The 16,718-nt window shown below is 44.3% G+C and overlaps 1 long non-coding RNA gene across 1 annotated transcript in view; it reads right to left on the reverse strand.

Moving 5' to 3' along the window:
• LOC138299693 (uncharacterized) overlaps positions 1–16,718 on the reverse strand; it is a 331,880-nt gene that overhangs the window by 27,828 nt on the left and 287,334 nt on the right. The window contains exon 4 of the long non-coding RNA XR_011204811.1: positions 5,169–5,263. This is a non-coding gene — a long non-coding RNA (uncharacterized lncRNA). The remainder of the gene's footprint in view (positions 1–5,168; positions 5,264–16,718) is intronic.

The raw sequence follows: 16,718 nt of genomic DNA on the forward strand, positions 1-16,718 counted from the left end.
TTTCTGGATGCTGATCTTCCCATTTATTAGGCTTAATGGTTGACACTTGTACATACTCTTGTTTCATTATGACCAGTTCTGGATTGTTCGGCTCTAACAATACCTCTAGGTTCCCTTTGCCACGCCATCCAAGAAGACATGCCTCATCCTTGGTTACACATACAGTTCCTCGTGTCACATTACTTTTGAATATCAATTCAGCATCAAATTCACCTAAAAACTCAAATATTTTCCTTCCATATTCCACTGGTTGTATTCTGGAATGTCCTAATGCAGATCCTTGGTTTTTAAATAACTCATTCCATTTGTTTCACTCAATTGAGTGAATGGGGATCCTAAATCCACCATAACCCTCACTTCTATCCCATTTATTACTACTTGGCAAAATTGTCTTTATGATCCATGTACAGTCTTTTCTTATGCTGGTGACTCAGCTTCGCTAATGACACATATTCCATCTTCCTCAGTAGATGGCGGTTCGTCGTTCAGATCTATGCCATTCACTTTGTTCGAATTGGGTTGACTTACAGATGACTTACACACCCTAGCAAAGGGTTTCTTTTTTTTAAAACATTTAGCACATGTTTTATCAATGGCAGGACCTATTTTAGCATAACCTAAATGTGAAATACTACCACATCTGAAACACTCTGTCGGTCTGCTTGAATAACTTCTTTCTAATTTACCACTCATATTCTGCCTTTGTTGGCCTTCCTTCTTTATAAACGTCTTATTCTTACTTTTAACAGGTAGCACACCCTGTGGTTGAGGCTGTGTTTTGTTTTCCGTAGTTGCCATTTGCACCATGTAAGACATAGTACTTTCAATTCTTGTGGCCACTTCTAATGCCTTTTGTAAGGTAAAATTGGGTGTTGATAATAAAGCTTCTTCTTGCACTTTCTTATTATTGGTCTTCTCTACTAATTGGTCTCTTATCATTTCTTCTTCAAAATTCCTGTATTCACAGGAAATAGGTAAGATTCTTAGTGTGCCTACATAACTTAATGCAGATTCACCATCTACTTGCACCCTTCCTTAGAATTTATGTCTTTCTAAAGTGACATTTTTTAAATCTTGTATCAAAAGATGTAATTGCTGTCTCATATTCATCCCCAATTCCGTCTCCTTCACCTTCTATTACTAATACCAATTCTTTGGGTATATGTTTAAGTATTTTCCATCCTTCAGTACCCAAACAATGTGTTAATATTGCAACTTTCCTTTAATGTGTGAAATGATCTCCTTCTAGTGCATCCAGATGCGCTTCAAGTGTTTCCTTCCACTGTTCCCAGTCAGAATCAGGTGAAAATGGATTGGGAACAAATGCAGAAGGTCGCATGATAGATTGTCGCATTGTGCTAGAAATGACTGTACCAGAAACTGAAATGAATGACTTGGAGAAGTTGCAGATATAATAAGGTTTATTCTAAAATGGCTGGATGGCTAAATCATATTGCTTTTGCAATTCTTGTAAAGTGTGCGTATCACTTTAATAATGTGACACATGCTGCTTCAATGGTGTGCGTATCACTGATGACACGCACCTTGTACAATTCTTCATGTACGTGCCACAAAAGATAAATGTCAGTCTTTATACACAGTAAGCACAGTAGCACAAGCGTTAGATGTCCATCTCAAAATGGCAGCCGTGCTTCTGACGTTGGTGTGCGTATCACCGTGAACGCACACTGACGAACGCTAGGTCATCGTGACATCGGGCTGGGGTGCGCAGAAATAAACTGTTGCACTACATGATGCGCGTGTGCGGGCCGCAAGAAAATGTAGCCCTTGACAATTCCTCCATAGGCCATCCGTGGTGTGGATTCAGGCGTTGTATCCAGGATGTTGCCCCGAAATCGACCCACACGCCAGCCGACCCGTCCAGGCAGCACTCCGACAGCTGATCGAAACTGTGACAGATCAACTGCTCCCTGGAACACCCGTGGGGATCCTGCAGTCACGCTCGTCGCCACTGATAAGAAGTCACACCTTCTTAAGTTGTAACTTTAAGTTTATTTCTTCGTGACAGCAGGACATGACAGCTCACATCTAGGCCAGTCTATCCAGCCTTCTTAATGGTCCACCTCGGAATCCTCCCCGTCTACATTCCAACATACATCATAGTGCCTAATGCACGAGCTGTCGCCTGCACGTAATTATTACACAATCCAACAGTATCCCACAGTGTGGTGGCTCCTGCATCACCTGCCCAATAAGAGCAAATAACAAAGCATCTGCCTCCGCCACCTCCCATTTATATGTCACTAGAAGCCACACCATAACCTTAGGTGGTTGCGCTACCTTCCAGGACATGGCTATCAATCTCTTAAACGGTGTTAACGCCAGATCCACCGGCCGTAAATAGTGTGTTGAGTGTTTCAAGTGCTTAGTAACTCACAGTAGACAAAACAACGGGTCAGGGCGTAATTGTGTATCAATCACTGCAGATGTGTATTCCAATATCTGATTCCAGGTCCGTACCAATAGAAGGCACTCCCACACCAAATGTAAAACGTGGCGTCATCATGCCCACACCTTGGGCAAGTGGGCGTCGTCTCCGGTAACATCGCATGAAGTCAGTTAAGTAGGTCTGGTGGAGGTAATTAAACTGGGTGAATTTAAGGCGCACATTACGGGTCACCTGTCTAACCTTGATCAGCGCCATAGCCTACTGTTTGTCTGATATGAATCGTCCCCAGCAGTGTTTCCATTGCAGTCTTGGAGTCCTGTATGGCCTGCAGGACTTTGTAGAACACAGCTGTATGTTTCTCCAAAGTGGTCTCCAGGTGGAGCATCATATCCGCCATCGACGGAGTGGCCAAGAGCATGGCTATAATGAATTTCTGGGGAGGGGGTTTTGACTCTTTCGGGGGCACCATGTAACCATGAGACCCCAGCCCCTCCTGAGCCAGGAGCGTCCCTAAGGGGCAAAGGCACAGATTGCATGCACAGAGCATATCAAGCATTCCCCCGAGAGGGGAGACCCTGAAGCAATACTCACAAATTAGTGCTAGCGAGGATGACTCTCTCCATGATGTGAACTTCATGGACTCCAAAGTCAGTACACAATCATCAACCACAGTCCCAGATTGCTGATCCACTAATGCATATACAGCAAAGACTTCAGGGCATGGAGGTGCATTTCACACTCCAGCAGTGCTCGAGCATCCCATCGTGGAGCACGAAAGGGCTGTCATTATAGCATGCTGTTTACAAAAGGGTTGCTGTGGGCCTGATGGTGGGTATAGTCAGTGCCAGTAAGTAAGTTCTTAGTTTAACACATACCAGTAAAAAATCAGACTAGCCACACTAGTGTCCTATGGAAAAGAATGGAGGAAGATGCACTGCACAGGCTGTGCAGGGATGGGCATAGGCCCAGATGTCGAGGCTCAGGGGGCCTCCAGGGAGTTTTAACTGGAGTAGGGCTCTATCGACCCTGGCAAGTAGAATCTTCCTGGTGATAATGTAGTTTGTCTGCCCCTTTAAATCACAAAGTTATTCCTCTAAGGGGCCGAGTGCCGCAGGATGTTTAAGGCCATGTGGGAATATGGCCTTTTGTGAGGGTTTTGCAAGGAATTGGTCCTCAATGACCCCGATGCGCTCTGCCGGCCAGAAGGAAGGCGTCCACTGTTAAGCACAAGTCTGCAGGTGTCTGCGCTGGAAATCGAGCATGCGGCGGCAGCTCTCACCCCCACAGCCTTTCAGACAGAAAGGCATTAAAGCTCTTTAATGAGCTGGAGATGCGCTCTTTAACGTTGAAGTCAGCGGCCGTCTGGCAGAAACAACCGCACACTGCGGTGGGGCTGCCACCACCACATCCAGAACACAAACAATTGCCCCTGCGGTGTTGCCCCACCCAACCACTGAAGTTACCACAGGGCGGGAGACGTTGCAGCTGTGATCAGTGGGAGTAGGCCGCCGCAGCTCCGAGTGTCACAGGCAGGCAGCGCTTCGGGCCTTTCACTCAAAGCATCACATGAATGCACTCAGTTGAGTTTTCCTCAAGATGTTTCGTAACTGAGGACCGTGAGGAAGGTCATCTGGATAATCGGGGCTCCGGATCTGGAAGGAAAGTTACCTTTTGGGACGTTGGGGCCCAGAAAGTATCAGAGCCTCAGTGCGAGGTGTGTGATCTCGCCCCATCTTGGCCACGCCCCCTTCTACATTCTTCCTTGATAGTTCAGAAGACAAACACACTACAGACTATGCTTACATTTGGAGTAGAATAATTGCACCTGGAAGTTGAATCCAGGGTTGTACATCTGAATATTGACAGCAACACTCTTGAGATACAAGAATATCTAGGAACAATGTACTGGAAGGTAAGTGCATATAGGGAAGAATAGATATAATGTTCATAACTCCATATCTAAGTGCCTTGAGGCTATATGTACCTTGTAGGTAGATATATGTGGAGTTGGTTATAGAAAACCTAAGCTTACTTATTTTTCGATTCTCTTTTTCTTTTATTTTTTCCTCAATATTCTGTCCCACCTATATTGCGGGTTCAGTATTCAGGGTGCACACCTCGATCCAGTAGTACAAAGCTATAAATAAATCCCTTCATGCACTTCATACTATTAAATAAAACCAAGTCTATTTTATTTCACCAGTAAACCAATGCTAAAACAAAAGAATGATGTTATCTCCTCATTCACACTACATGGAAGTGAAGTCTGGTGTCCAACTCCAAACACGGAGTACAAAGCAATTGTAGAAAAAAACCTCAGAAACCTGCACCCCAGTTTCTTTAAACGTGTTGTGTATCCACAAAATCTACCCAAATCACAGGTGCAAAGCACAAATAATTACATTCCTCTTATTACTCAAAGTCCAAAATCCAGAAGCACATTTAAAAATTCTTGCATGCATTACAGAGCTGCCCAAATTCGGAACTACCAGACACTATATGACCAACTAAACAGTGCCACCAAATATTTACCACACTGCTATGCCACAATGCCAGCACCTCCCAGCATCACTACTTGCCAGTATCACACTATGGGAAGCCACATACAGGAAGAAAAGTATTTTAGAAATCTGAAACTTACCTTGGAAAGCCATCACATAGCCTACAGGTGGGTTAATACAGCAAACCAAAATGATACAGGATACTTGCAAGCTTGCAGAATTTCTGACTTTTGTGCAACCCTCAGACAAATACTCACTTAATACAGACTGAGTGTCCACAAACTGAAGATGAAACTGGGCATCTCAAAGGAGGTACATACATAGATGTCAGATGCTTGGAAGATAAGCTATCCTGCAGAAAAAAAAGAATTTTGAGTGCTTACTCATTCTGCAAAGAATATGACACAGAGAAGGCGAAAACTTTGCCTCATTTTTGTGGAAATTCTGAAAACAGTAAAGTATGTTATGTGCTTCACAAGACGAAACATGCCAAATAGAACAAACCAACCAAATATAGATCTGAATTATAAGATGAAACTGCCTGCATGTATGAGTTGAGTGCCTAAACTCACTAACTGCACAACTCATTCAAGCACTTATACAGTTATTTACCCATCTACTGACTCTTTCTTGCATTTACTGACTAACCCATCCACAAACTCAACGTGCATATGAAAGATAAATTAAAGAAATACAAATAGAAGCAAAAAAACACTCGGACATCTAAATATGTCTATGTAGTACACTTGTAAAGTGCATAAAATGGATGTATCTCAAGAAGAGGTGTCCCAGCGCTCAAAACAGATCATAGTACACTAAAGGAGGTCTAAAAGAAGACAATGGCATATTAAATGTTGAGATCAAGCAGATAGGTTTTGAGATCTGTCCTAAACTTCACCAAATTAGGTTGGAAGCATAGTTGGAAAGGCATTCTGTTCCATACTTTATGAATGATTAAGAAAACATCCATCCTCCAACTCTAGTTTTAGGAGGATCTCAAAGTTTGGAGTATATCTAAGGAATAGTTCTTTAATATATTTGTCTCTTCTTTGGTAGCAAAGTGTCGCATGACAGAGGCCCTTGAATAAGCATCTCATTCCTATTGGGGACGATGGGAAGAGGGCCCAAGTTAATGGGCCACTGTTAATCAGTCAACATTGACTGATTGCCAAAGACAATCACTTTGGTTTTATCACCATTCAAAGTGAGCAGATATGTGATCCCTACATGCAGAAAGCGATCCGATTAATGTTCAAGCTCAGGATCTGCTGTGTATCATCAGGGTAGGCGAAGAAACTACAGCCATAGTCCTCAATCACTTTAGCCAGGGGAGTGACATACAGGTTGAATAATGTTGGACTCACAGCGGAGCCCTGTGGGATTCCCACTGCAGTTATTGCCCCGCAGAAATGTCAAGAACAATTTTAACACAGAACCTACAATCCCAAGACCTGCTAGCTTATCCAGGAAGATAGTCTGAGAGATCATGTCAAAAGTGGCTGACAGGTTGAGGAGTTTGAGGTCCGCTGCACTGCCCATATTCAAAATGGAACAAATGTCATTTGTTGCCACAGGCAGGGCAGTTTTGGTGGTAGGACCCTTTCTGAACCATGAAAGAACAGGGTGAAAAAGATGTTTATCTTCCAAGAAACCTAGCATTTGCTTGTCGACCACTGCTTCTGAGATATTTCTCATCAGGAGGACTAAGGATATAGGACAGAAATTAGTCATAACTTAGAGGTTTAGTGATGGTTTCTTTAAGAACAGAACCACTGTGACTGCCTTCCATTGAGAGGGCACCAACCCCTATTTTGTGCTTGCTATAAAACGTTGGTAATTTTAAAACACACATGGGACAACCCACAGGTATTATGGGACCAGGGGCAAGTATTTTATAAAGGAACAAGGGTCCCTTAGATAAAAGGACTAAAGATTTAAATACCACATAGAATCACAATGAAGTCTGTGGAAAACATGCAATAAATCAGTATATTTATTCTAAACTTAAGTAAGAAAACAGTGTAGTGGGAAAATAAAACCGTCTTAGAAACCATAAATCATAATTGCTCAGGCAGACCCCATGTGACAGAAAGCACAGTTAAAGTCACAATTGTACAGTACACTTGCTCATGTCAAAATATAAATTATTGTACATTTAGATCCCTTATTTGATTGTAGGGATCATCATCAGGACATTAAAATTATGCCTGAGATGCAAATAAGTAGTCCATGACTAACCAAGACCTATAAAAGCAAGGGAAGAAAAGAAAAAAAGAAAAAAGGCTAAGTAAGAGAAAGAAAAAAAGAAAAAAAGGACTAGATTATATATTGTTATATAGTATAATATAAATGTGCTGCCACACCAAGCATTACATGCAGGAAAGATTCACCATGCAGGGTTTCGATCTGTACCAACACTCGGATCAGGATTATAATTGAAGCTAGGAAACCCCTGAATGTGTCCTAGAACAGTAAGGAATCAGGACCAATGTATATAGTCACTGGTGTCACAAAAATAGTGAGCTCAATCAATGCTTAAACAAACCAATCACTATTATTCTGTGTGTGCACCAATGCAAGGTTATGTGCCATGAAGCTGCAAAGTCATTCCATGCTTAAGCAAACTAATCACTCAGTAAGTAGCGCAACAGAAGGGTTCTAATGGTACAACCCACCAGAATAATACTTTGTAGGGACGTCTGTCAATTAGGAAGTCCTCAATAAATCAACCGTAGTTATGATCCTCAATCAAGGCCCTTAATGGGCAATTAGCAGTAATTACAGGAACCCAAAAAAACAAATTACTACCAAATTATCAGTAATAGAACCAATTGTGCAACATGAGAGTTACCAACTGACCATAGGACAACACAAGTTAATGGATGTCCCCATCGGAACCAACAGAGACTAGAAAATAGCGGGGCAAACCAATTATTACATGCAATAAAATCTGCATTTTATAATCCATGTTACCAGCTATATTACTCACCTCAACAGCATAAGGTGTACGTATGCAAGCAAATTATTGGAAAAGAAAGCCAGAAGCCAAAAGCAGTCACATGCCGCGCGAATAGTGTTTGTAGCCCAGGGACTGCCTTAAAGTAAGAATGGCAGCCATATTGAGGAGAATGTGATTAAAAAGTTCAGAAAATGTGGTGGCCATCCTGGAAGGGAAGTTGCTTCTATACCAGGTCAAACCAGTTACTAATTGTAATAGAATCTGCGTTAGAAAGCCAAATAATACCAACAGTATCTCCCACCAAAAAATATACAAGTGTACACATGTGCCAGCATGCAAGGGAAAATAATGCCTGGTGCATGCATAGCACACCCAGAGATTATAAACCAGGGAGTGCATTTAAATTAGCGTGGGGGCCATTCTGAAGAAAATTTAATAAAATGTTGGAGAAAGCATGGCAGCCATCTTAGAATGGGGTGTTTCTTCATGCCAGGAAAAAGCATACATACAAGTTCCTTAAAACCCCAGTAACAGAGTAGGACTACTTAGCCCATACAGAACATTTCAAAGCAAGAAATGCTAAAATTACAAAGGCATGCCAACCGCATTAAATGAAAATAGCATAAGTGATTAGTAAGAAAAACAGTGAATAGCGTGTTTGACATCTTACAGATCTAATACCGCCCAAGGCAGCTATAACCAGAAACAAGTCCCAATAGAATATGTATACAGTGATCCATAACATACTTATAATTAACAATTGAGAAGGTACCAACCATTAAGGTGGTACACCATAGCAAGGTAAGTCACATCCAAAAGAGCTGATAAGTTCCACAGACACAGGGTTACTGTGTCTGGCAAGTTCATAAGCCTCAAATGTGTGCAGTTCAGTCCTCCATTTTATTCAAACCAGAATGTAGACCATTGGTGCGTAGTATCCAAATTAGCTTCCGAAAAGAAATGAGTTGTGCTTTCTGTTGGGATAGTTTCTCTTCCTTTTTTATAGAAACATCAGATGAGAGTTGTGCATCTTTTCTCCATTTCACATACTCGTGTCGTTGTTCTGATCACCCTCCTCTCGCACTGTTTTTATCTGGTGAGTCCTGGAAGTAAGGGTTCCTGTTTGACAAGTCTGCTGGGTTTAGATGTAACACTTCAAAGGATGGAAACAGAACACCAAATTTGAAGCAATTTGCTGAAAGCTGAGATTTGTTCTTCCAGACATTTGGGGGGTACACGGGCTGCCGAAAACTGGATTTTAATGTTAAATGTGAGTTACACAAGAATTACCATAGTACAGCCAACCCAAACACACACACTCAGAGCCTAATCTTAATGTAGCAGAATTCTGCCAGCTTGAAAATGCCCAAAGTGGTTATGGGTTAACCATGGGAACCTTTACCCCTTGGGCTAGGGCAGCCCCAGTGGCCATTCCCAGCCATTAGCTTGTCCAAGTCATAATGATGGCACCTCCAGCACCCACTTCAGAACACTCTCTGGACCTGTGGAAAAACAGAAGAGGATTGATCCTGTTGTCTGTGACCTTCAAAGTGCCCTGACAACTGGACCTGCACTCAACCTTTGTACCCAGGACAAACAAGTGAACTTCAAGGGTCATAAAACTTGACCTCTTGTTAAAGCTATGGGGGCACAACAAGAGTCCTTTTCCTGCAACTACCCAGTTGACCAGTGGCAAATAGACCTGGATTAGACTCTCCTGTTGGCCTCTGCCTGCCACCATGTGAATTTCTAAGTCCTTCCCCTGAGGTTCAGGGGGGCTTTAGAAGTGTACTCCTGTGGTGGATTGGATTAAGACTTAAAGAACTAAAGTCAGAAGGTAAAATATTTGACCAGGACCAACCTAGCTAGTGTATCCAACCTCTGCTCCATCATGGTCTGCCACAAATTGTGTATTGGTCCTGTTCTATTTTGACCACAACCTGTCTTTGGAACTCTGTGCTTCTTGGTGCTATTTCCACTTAAAGCTTTAAAAATGCATATCTACTGTTCCCCTCATTAGATTGTTGTCATTTTATTTATTAAATGTTACTCCATTTTCTCTAATTAGGTCTGGGGAGTTTTATTGCTTTGTATTTTTACTTTATTATTGTTTTAGTGCTGTATGTATACTTTACACATTACCTCTAAGCTAAGCCTGTCTGCTCTGTGCGATAGCTACTAAAGAGTTGGGCTCAGGTTTATTTAGTGACTTAAGTGGTTTACACTGACAAGGGTAGTGATTATACTTGAGGTGGGTAATTGTCTCCATCAACTAATAAGCCAATTTCTTACAAGATCCTATCCTTTAAGGCCTATTTGGTTTAATACATGCCTTTCACTATAAATAACCTGGCCTACTGCCTGTGTCATAACATTTCATTATAAACAGATTAAACCTGTGGCACCTGACACACCTTTCCCCATGAGCCACTCAGAACAAAAATCTTCACCATTTGTTTGTTACAATAGCCAGGCTTAACTGTACTAACATAAGCTTTCTCAAACGGTAAGTATCAAGCACATTGTCATATAATTACAAATATGTTAAATAATTACAGTATACAAATCAATGTACAACCTCAACTACGAGGGCCTAAAAAGGCTTTTTCTCAGGGTGAATATTTTACCCTGGGTTTGTCAGAGCAAGAACCAACACCAAATCCCTTGGCTACTGTGTAATCTGTGAAATTCCACGTAGAAAAAAAACCTGTTTACTTGCCTTAACAGAGTTTATTAACAAGCCGCTCTTTCCAATTTGTAAAACTTAAACATATGTAAATGTTGTTAGCAAGGTACATATTATACATGACATGCATCTTAGATGTAAGCTCCCTTTGTGGTACACACAAAATAACTTAGTTTCGTCCACCTTCACTTTGTATTACCAGTGGATAGAATAGTATGCTTTGCTCTCTTTAGTCATAACAAGTTGTTTATCCTTGAAAGTGCTGTTATATCTCTGTTGCCCTCCCCTTCATCTCTATCCTTGTAAACAAACGTCAATCCAAATCACTCGCCTAGCACCATCTGCCCCATGTCTGAGAATTTCCTGCCACATTCCCTACATTTCTTTATCAGTTGTCATGCACAACTGACTAAAAGTGGGGACATGCAATTTGACCCCTAGTCTGGCAATACCTCCGCTGGTGACCGCCAGTCCTGCAACAGAGAACGGTGTTTATACCTCTGCGTGATTGCCGGTTTTCTTAGCATAATAATTTTGGTACCCCACTCTGTTTGTAGATCTATGACTTCCATCAGATGTTCTACCAGACGTTCTCTAACCTTGTGCCAGAATCTGATATGTTTTGGGTACTCCCACCAAGTGTGGAAGGGAGTACCACATTGGCCAACCCAGGTAGAGGTTTAATTACACACAGCCAAATGCTTTGAGTCAGAAAGACCCTAGTATATTATGTTAGGTGTAGTAGTTTAAACAGAAGGCAAAAACCTACTTTAATCCACACTTTCCTCTGAACCCATTTGTCCTCTTCCCATTCCTTATCATTCAGAGTGCCAAGTCCTCCTGCCACTTTGCCTCCACCAGTGCTTTTTCTTCAAGTGAGTTATTTTTCAGTGTTCTGTAGTTGCCCCCTTCTTCGATGGCTCCATCTGTACTGTATATTCAAGAGTTTGTATTTGAACTTTGTATCATGTAGCACTTATTCCTCCTTAAGTTGGTCATATGATTTAATTCCCTTTACTCTCCGTATACCCCCGATCTTGGAGATTCCTATTATGTCCTATTAGATACAATTATGTCCCAACTGTGGGACCCAAGGAGTGATCCCAGCTTTCATAACAAGACTGACGGCTACCATTATACAATAACCTTTTATTGCTGCCCCTTTTATTTCTGCCACCAACATGCAGCCGTTTAAAGAACAAATAATCCATAACAGTTGTAGGAAGTTGGCTCTGTATATACTATCTCAAAGTGAGAGATAGTGTGCACAGAGTTCAAGGGTTCCCCTTAGAGGTTGATAGTGGTAAAATAAGATAATACTAATGCTCTATTTTGTGGTAGTGTGGTCGAGCAGTAGGCTTATTAGAGGGTAGTGTTAAGCATTTGTTGTACACACACAGGCAATAAATGAGAACACACACTCAAAGACTTAATTCCAGGCCAATAGGTTTTTATATAGAAAAATATTATTTTCTTAATTTATTTTAGAACCACAAGATTCAGAATTTATGTAGGTACATAAATTGTAAGGTACTTCACACAGGAAAGTATAGAACTTTTATTTAAAACAGTAGTACACACAGTTTTGGCGAAAATGGCAATAACCTATTTTAACCCCTTTGCTGCCAGGCCTTTTCCCCCTCCTGTGCCGAGCCTTTTTTTGGCTATTTAGGGCAGTTTGTGCTTAGGCCCTCATAACTTTTTGTTCACATAAGCTACCCACGCCAAATTTGCGTCCTTTTTTTCCAACATCCTAGGGATTCTAGAGGTACCCAGACTTTATGGGTTCCCATGAAGGAGACCAAGAAATTAGCCAAAATACAGTGAAAATTTAGTTTTTTTCAAAAAAATGGGGAAAAAGGGCTGCAGAAAGCAGCTCGTGTTTTTTTCTCCTGAAAATGGCATCAACAAAGGGTTTGCGGTGGCAAGATCACCATCTTCCCAGCCTTCAGGAACAGGCAGACTTGAACTGGAAAACCCTATTTTTCAATACAATTTTGACATTTTACTGGGACATACCCCATTTTTACTATTTTTTGTGCTTTCAGCCTCCTTCCAGTTAGTGACCAAAATGGGTGAGAAACCAGTGCTGGATCCCAAAAAGCTAAACATTTCTGAAAAGTAGACAAAATTCTGAATACAGCAAGGGGTCATTTGTGTAGATGCTACAAGTGTTTCCTACAGAAAATAACAGCTGAAATAAAAAAAAATAGGGGGGGTGGTCTCTCTCAATAGCATAACTCCTGTTCATTGCCTATATAGATTTCGAGCACTCCATCAGAACTGTTCCGCTGTTTTCACTCACTAATAATTTGTCTTAATTTAGATTACTTTCAATTACGGCTTCTACGTGTTTATCAGGATGTACAAAGCATCATCATATTTGTGTTGAGTGATTTGCAACAGCAGTGTGACACCCCTCTCTCCCACAACGACAGCAGCCTGACCGCACCTCTACCCTCACGCCTCCCCCCCCCGTTCTGACAAAACTCGAAAGAACCGACAAAATCGGCCTACGCTACGCGACACTATCCCCCAAAACTGCCACAGACCCATGCAGCGCTGACTCCCCCCGTCCCCCGCACCCCATATAACACGCTGTATAAACCACACATGTCCCATGCATGGCCCCTTCCCCCCCTTTTGCCCCTCCGCCCCCCGCCCTAACACGCCATCTGGATCCACGGGTAGATAGGAGAATCAGGCCACGGGGGCCGAGGCGTCGTGCGTGCGCCGCCTCCCTTGGTCCGGGGCACGCTGGTCGGGCAGCGGAGCTCGATAGTCCTGGGCACTAGACCCGCAGGTTACAGTCCTAGATCGCCGGGACTGGTGTCCCGTTCTCTCTTCTTTTCCTTTTCTTATTTTTTCTTAACTCCCCCTCTTTCTGTCAGCCCCGCTTGCCTGTCTTATCCTTTAGAAGTTAATTTCTTCCTCTTCCCCTCACCCACTCCCCACTTGCTTTCTGTTCACCCCCCACCCCTTCTTTTCACATATCCCCCCCCAGCTTTAGATCCTCTGTCGAGTCCCTCCCCCTTCCCCTCCTCAACCCAACCCTCCTTCAACACCCTTTTCCCTGCCCTGCCCCAAGTGCTCCTATAGCCGGGCAGACCCCAAAAAAGGCACACGGATGTCCGACACAGCCAGAGGACCAGCACCACCCTTGCGAATCATATCTTGGAACGTAAACGGCCTTACCCACTTCATAAAGCGGAAAAAGGTCCTATCCTATCTCAATTCCAAACAGACTGACATTGCCCTCTTACAAGATGGCCCGGAATCCGACAAACTGAGACGCGACTGGGTGGGCACCGCCTTGTTTAGTTGTACCCCCCCCTCCCCTAGCACAAAGGCCACCCCAAGAAAATGCGGCGTGGCGCTACTAATACGTAAAACCCTCTGCATACCATTCTTAAGTCATGGGTCGACCCCGAGGGCCGCTACGTGTTTGCCAAATTGAAGTTGGGTGCCTCTTCGCTGTGAATGGGTTCGATCTACGCACCAACGGGCTCGAAACGCCTCTTTTTCTTACAAATCAATCGACTCCTGACTGAGATAGGGGCATCCCGCTACGTAATAGGGGGGGACTGGAACATAGCCAGAGACCCAATACTCGACAGAACGGGCCCTATAGATGTTAGTAACAATGCAGATAGAGCCCTACAGACCGATATACTTTCGGACAATGGCCTGGTAGACCACTGGAGGCAGACCCACCCCGCAGAGCGAGAATTCACTTTCATCTCACCAGTACATGGCACCCAATCCTGCCTTGACTATTTCCTTCTGTCCACAACCTCGTGGCTCGCACTCACCAGACCCGCATACTGGAGGGCGGCCTCTCGGATCACTCCCCGATTTGCATAGCCATCCACCTGGGCCTTGTGTCTCCGGGTCGTAAACATTGGAGATTCGCTATCGCTCGCACCAGGGCAAACTGCAGCTACAGGACCATGCTGCCTCCTTCGCTCAAAATAACTTAGGCTCCGTGGATTCTAGCCGAATCATGTGGGCCGCAGCCAAGTCCTCAGTGCGGGGGCAACTTATGCGAGACGCGGCACTGGCGAACAGAGACAGAAAAGAGAAACAGGCAGCTCTAGAACTTGACATACACCGGTTCACTAGGCAATATACTGCGCACCCCTCCCTTACGGGGCGCCGAAACTTAGAGCGTGCCCAAATGGCCCTCAACGAGCTGTATACCTCTCAGGCAGAGTATGCCCTACAGAGATTACAAGGAAGACATTACGAACAGGGAGAGAAGGCAGGACGCCTGCTGGCAGCCCAGCTTCGGCAGAGGGCAGCTGCCCTTGCTATCCCTGCCATTCGTGCCTCCTCTGGAGAAATACTAACGCACCCGCAAGCCATTGCTAATGAATTTGCGTCCTTCTATAAACATCTCTATACATCGGAGAACGCACCCAGCTCAGCACAGTGTACAACCTTCTTGGCGGGCATTGATCTACCCTCCCTGTCCGAGGAGGGACGCAACCTTCTAGAAGGGAAAATAAGCAGGCAGGAAGCAGAAAAAGCCATCTCTGACCTCCCTTACCACAAATCACTGGGGGAGGATGGATTCCCGGCGGAGTTTTATAAATGGATAGGGGGAGACGCAATTGACATACTACACGAGGCCCTGAACGAAGCCTGCTCAACACAAACCTTGGGGGCCATATCCAACAATGCCATGATAGCTGTCATACCAAAACCCGGGAGAGACCCCCTGCTGTGTTGCAGCTATCGACCCATATCCCTCTTAAACAGTGACATCAAAATCCTAGCGAGTATCCTGGCCAATAGATTACGCAAAGTCATACCGTCTCTGATCCACCACACACAAGTGGGGTTTGTACCAGGGCGCACCTCAAGGAACCACTTGCGCACCTTATGCCATACCCTTTGGGCCTCTAGAGACCTACAAGAGGAGGCACTGGCCCTGTCTCTGGATGCGGGAAAGGCATTCGACCGCATAGAGTGGTCTTACCTGTTGACAACGCTGGAGAGATTCGGTCTGGGAGACAGTTTTATTTCAATGATACGGCTACTCTACGAGCAACCCGTGGCAAGAGTCAATTGCGGAGGCTTTCTCTCTGACCCCTTCCCTATGCGAAGAGGTACTCGACAGGGCTGCCCCCTCTCACCCCTCCTGTTCCTGTTAGCAATGGAACCACTTGCTGCGGCTATTCGTTCATCCCCCTCCATCACGGGTCTCCCGGTCGGCAATTCTAAAATCTATCTATACGCCGACGACATCCTACTAACTCTTATGGACCTAGAAAGACCCATACCTGCCTTGCTAGAGATTATCGACGGATTTGCAATCCTCTCTGGCTACAGCATTAACTGGGACAAAAGCGAGGCGCTTCCCCTCTCACGGATGACTACAAGAGCAGCTCTTCTAGGCTTCCCGTTCCGTTGGACACCGAAACCCCTCAAATACTTGGGAGTGCTGGTCAATCCGGGCCTAACACACATGGTGGCGGACAACATGCGACAGCTCTACTCCCAACCCCTTGCAGACACACTACGTCTAAAATGGCAAACCCGACTGCACCAGACATTAGACCTAGAAGAATGGGAAGACATCCTAGAGGCTCTGGACAGAGGCACCCGAGAGGCACGCTTAAAGTTCTGCCTCTTCAAAGTCCTACATGATTGGTACTGGTCCCCAGTAAAACTGCACAGGACAGGACTCCTCCCGCACGCGAAGTATTGGCGATGGCCAGAACCATACTGTGACCTTAAACATATCTTAATAGATTGCCCAGTGGTCCGACCACTGTGGGATACGGTGGGCTCTACCCTGGCTGAATCTATGGTACTTCCGGCACCACTTCCCCTCTCCCTCATACTTCTGCACGATGTGACCTCTCTCCCAGACCTAACCAGACCGCACAAGAGGTTGCTTCACACAGCACTAGCCACTGCAAAAATCTGCATACTACGCCACTGGCGATCGGCCGCTCCCCCAACCCCGGAAGAATGGATTACAGCTATGATCCGCATTGTTACGCATGAGAGAATCATCTATAACCTGCAAGACCAAGCCCAGGTATTCGGCCAGGTGTGGGCTCCCTTCCTCACTGGGGGATGTCCGTAGATCGCTTGAAATCACCCACCACTCCCTCCTCTCCCTCCAGTCTCACATTCTCACTTTCATGCTTC

Source organism: Pleurodeles waltl, chromosome 6, assembly GCF_031143425.1.
Source record: "Pleurodeles waltl isolate 20211129_DDA chromosome 6, aPleWal1.hap1.20221129, whole genome shotgun sequence".
Taxonomy (NCBI): domain Eukaryota; kingdom Metazoa; phylum Chordata; class Amphibia; order Caudata; family Salamandridae; genus Pleurodeles; species Pleurodeles waltl.